Source organism: Liolophura sinensis, chromosome 8 (genome assembly GCF_032854445.1).
Source record: "Liolophura sinensis isolate JHLJ2023 chromosome 8, CUHK_Ljap_v2, whole genome shotgun sequence".
Classification (NCBI taxonomy): Eukaryota; Metazoa; Mollusca; class Polyplacophora; order Chitonida; family Chitonidae; genus Liolophura; species Liolophura sinensis.
In genome coordinates, this window is record NC_088302.1 from 5,043,241 (window position 1) to 5,048,231 (window position 4,991).

Genomic DNA, 4,991 nt, shown 5'->3' on the forward strand with positions numbered 1-4,991 from the left:
TGTACAATGTATAGGCCTAGTGTGAAATTGCTGTATGTATATAGGTGGAGCTAAAACCACCGAGGGCCTAAAACATCCAGTTCTTATCTATGAAAGTATAATGCAATTCACATTATAAAAACTTTGAGACAAAGACTCATTGGCCTCAGTTTTTTGGAACATGTAATACAGTTTTTAACTGACAAATTTCTACCCTACACATATTGGATAAAAGATAAGTGTGGTATGTTTGGCACGGAATGTGCGAGAAGTGTTTACCTCAATAATTCCCTCCTACCAACATCAGCAAGACACCGAGGCCATGAGTCTAAGTCCATTATGAGCAGGCCATAAAGCAACTGTTCGAAAATTGGAGCTGACATGTTCTGGGCAAATTTCAGCGGAATGCCATCGCTACAATTCTTTCTGTGTAAATCCCCCCAGATCCCTTCCTTACACTTTATGTTCTCCAAAAGCTGCCTTAGTTACCGCGTTCGTTTTCAGCTGTTAACAAATCCACACTTTATAAAAAGATCACCAAAGCCTTCCCACCAAAATGACACCCCAGCAGGCGTAAACATCCACCCAGGACAGGATAAAAAAAATTCCCCATAATTAAATGTTATCTCTGTTTTGCAACTCAAGAATATCTACAAAACTCTTATAGACTACCTTTCCTGCCAGATGGTATATATTTGCGCCGATCTCTACGCTCGCTTTACATCACAGCCATTCACCACTAACACATTTTTGACAGAAATCTCGATCAGGTCAAGTCAGGGTGAGGAGGCAAAAAGTGAAGTCAGAAAAAGCACAGCCTCTATCTCTCGCAGATTTTACGCCAAGAGAGATAGTTTCAATTTTGACATTGTAAATTAGCCTTACCAAATGGTCCTGTATATGGCGTGTACAAATCTCGCTTTGCAGCATTTGTCCTATATGACGATTCAGTAAACGTCTCAAGTATTTACTTACTTGTCAAGAGCATTCAATCAAACGCCTTCACTTTAAATTTCTTAAGTTTTACAACGAATATAATTCTCTTGTAAGTAAAGATGACAGAGCGTCCAGAATCTACAGACTCCGGCTTCATGATTGTGTCTAATTCCGCTTAACCCGGGGCTAGAGGCTGTTTATTCACGGTGTTGAATTAGATTGCCACATTGAAAATATGAACAGTTGCAATCAAAGAGCAACAGTGATACATATTTTTTATTATCGACAACTTATTTTCTAGCATGGTACACGGTTTGAATACTGATTTCACTCGGTCCTCTTGCGATTATTGACCTGGAATTGATGGCTGGTACGCGGATGTCTGTTTCGACGCCTAGATTCAACCTTTTTTTCTATTAATAGTGTACTTGATACATATACATCCCTACAACCAAGCATACTCGTGTAGTACGTGGTCTAAAGGACAAACTCGTCTACTGGTGACAGTGAGGTAAAGCGAGCGTTGAAAACGGCACACGCGCTGTAAGGAGCATGGCCAAATGGCTGTTCATGACTACACCATACATGCAACTTCCATCGTAAGTCTTACAAGACCAACGCCGAATTTCCGAAGCAAGTTGAGACAACCGCTCATTCTGAACGGGCCTGCTCTGGCATAAAATTCAGGGAAGGCGAATTCACGATGTAGAGCGGGTTTTGCATGTTGTCCTATAAATTCGTGTTCATGTGTCAGTCCTATCGTTTGGAAGAAAATTCACTTCGAGATGAGGGATTTCATATCACTGTTCCAATAATCTGGATAACCATGCAGGCATTTACACTGCACAATTTAAAGCTATGTCAATGAAAGCACACCAAAGGACACCCCCATCCACTATGCATGCAGACACCAGACCCCAAACCCCTAACACAAGACACTTGACACAAGATCTAACAACAGTTACTAAGCTGACCCAGCACCTCACAACCACAGGATGCTCGATCAGTTCGTGCACTCTCCTCAAAGTAGAGTGAAGAACGCAGAAGTACTAGCTGGGTGTTAAATTGTTCGTATGGGTCGAGCCTTGGATTTACGATTAGCGGGAGAGACTTCTGGGGAGCAAAACAAGTAAAAGAAGTAGAAATTAAAGAAACATATAAATTAGCCCAATGAGCACACAGTCGAGCGGGTGTAGGGTTATTAGTGGTTGCGGGTTGCTTACATGTGAAGGTGGCGCGGGGGGGTTGGGGGGGGGGGGGGGAGAAGGGTAAATGAAGAAGCTTAGAGTGCCACTTCTGGTATTTATCCCACACAATTCTTAATAAGCAATGGCCCTGTTCAAACAATGTGACAGATATGCCATATTGGCCATAAAAATGCACCCGCAAAATTATATTTTATAGGCAAATGAATGCCCTAAAATATTACTTTTGGTGCTGAAAAATACATTTTACCTGTATTTGTCATCCTACCGTCGAAATAACTTTAGAACACCTTTCTACAATCAATACAACTCTCAAAAACAGGCAAAACCATTGACTGAATGGGGAAAACTTTTACGTCCAATGCCTCATATGCTTCCATTCAGATCTCTTCATAGTCATTGGTAAAGGCAAGTCCAGTAAAATGTGTTTACGTGTTAAATGGCAGGTAAGTACCGAGAGTGCCAAGTAAACAACTGAGTACGTGGACATGTTAATGGTGATCTCACCGGAAAAGAACACTAGTGATATACACGGCGAAGCTGTATAACGGAGAGATTTATGTCTCCGTTTGCTCTTCTCTCGCGATCTGTCAGATAACAGCGGCTATATTTGAAACAATTTGGGCACGAAGCTGTTCACACGTGCTTGCAGTGTGGAGAAATATGAATTTGTGAGAATGTAGGATTCTATATTCCGAGTAGAAGAGCTACAATGAGCGTCAAGTTTCCCATTCATGGCGTTCACGTGGTGTTTATCATTCCAAGGTATTGTGAGGAAACTGTTGCTGTGGTTTACATGATGGAAACCTGCCTGCCCGGTAACGCCTTCAACACAGTCCGCTCTTAAACTTTGTTATCGCATTCCCGGATTATTTTGTAATTCACCCGACAACTGGAACGCTTTGAGTTTCCACAGGCAAATTCCTCGCATACCAGTAAATAAATAAGCTATTTATTTTATTCCTTTTTTAATATCCACGGTGTTCCATTTGCCTGAGATATGCAGCATGATAGATTTCCCAGCTATTGCCATAAAGTCAAGACAAGAACAAACCTATTTATTCCAAACAAATGTTATTATAGGTTGGATTAAAAACAATTCATCACTGAGCAGAACTTTTCCGTCCATCGTCACACAAGGTGGTGGTTGTAACTGACAGCAGGACTCACCAGTGAGGCAGCATCTACAAATCCTGGCGGTTGTCATTGATAGCAGGACTCACCAGTGAGGCAGCATCTACAAATCCTGGTGGTTGTCACTGACAAAAGGACTCACCAGCGAGGCATCATCTACATATACAGCTCTCGCATCTTCTGCTACGATTTTAAGTCACTAGGTTTGTCAAAAATACTTGACGAAGGGCGGTATTACTCACCTCGGCTTTCTCTATACTTTAGCCTTACTCCCATCGTATGCAACGGACATATTCCCGCTAATGGCGTCCAGTTAAATAAATCCCTCAAGCTCTGCCCGGTTTCCTCCCACCACAATGATGGCCGCCGTCGTATAAGTGAAAATTCATGAGTACGGCGTAAAACAGCAATCAAACTGATAAATAAATAAATCCAATTAAATAAGACACCAGGTACAGATGAAGTGTACAAACGCTCTTAACGGTAGTTTGTGAGTAAATGTGCATGTGTGCCGTGATATTGTATATTACTATAGCAGATCTTAAAATTGGATACGAGTTGCTAAACCCCTACAATTCACCTCCAATAAGCCTAATGAATTACACATGTTCTACAGTTTTGTACTTACCTTCCCGCTATATACCTCTACATACATGAGCGGATGTTTTCTGCTGTTATTTTCCCAAAGTCCCGGATTTATTTCACTCGGAAGACCAAAAAATGTCAGTGAGTGAGTGAGTGAATGAGTGAGTGACTCCTCGTCGTCAAATGACTGAAAAATTGTTAAGTACGGCGTTAAACGCCGTGAGTGAGAGTGGGTGAGCGAGTGAGTGAGTGAGTGAGTGAATGGGTGGGTGGGTGTGTGGGTGGGTAGGTGGGTTTGTGGGTGGGTTGGTTGTATGTATGTATGTATGTATGTATGTATGCATGTATGTATGTATGTGTACTTGGCGTTTAACGCCGTACTTAACAATTTTTCAGTCATTTGACGACGAGGAGTCATTATGTGTCCTGCCGTCACTAAAGCATCGTGCAGAAGACACCAGAGATGAAACCCCATCCAGTCATTAAACTGACACCAGACCAACCAGTAATCCCCACCCCCCACCCCCACCCTTAACCTCTCAGCACTAAGTGCCAGGTGAGGCATGCAGCAAAGAATACCATTTTTAAAGTCCATGGCCCGACCCAAGTTTGATCTCCGGCGTCATCATCAGGCCACCAAAGCAGTCACATTAAGGTTGTCGATATGCCTAAAATCCAGGCATTCAGACCACTAGTTCATGGCAGTCTATGCCAACTGTTACATAAGTTAGGGCTGCCTCCGTATACTCCTTCTTGAGATATTTTTTAAACAACGAAGGTATGACAAATGGACGGACAGATGGACAAAGTAACGTATAAGACTAGTCCCACGTCAGTGACTGACTGCCAAATTGGTAAAAACGTAACAGTGAAATATAACCTAAGAACGTAGCAGCCTTCCCAACGTACAGTCCACAAGTCCATGTGCCTGGCAAATGTCCAAACATTGAGACAGAGTCAAACCAAGCGAGAATACCTGTATCTATTACTGGTGAAATGTACCAAAAGTCAGTGCAAGCTGGGTGAAGTAATGTTAGCCTGCAGAGGACTTGACTGAAAATTAGCAACAGTAACAATATCACAAGGGGGCCAAATGCTCATCAATCTGGTCTCTGCTGTAATCAAAGATGAACAAACCAGACGGAAAACTGA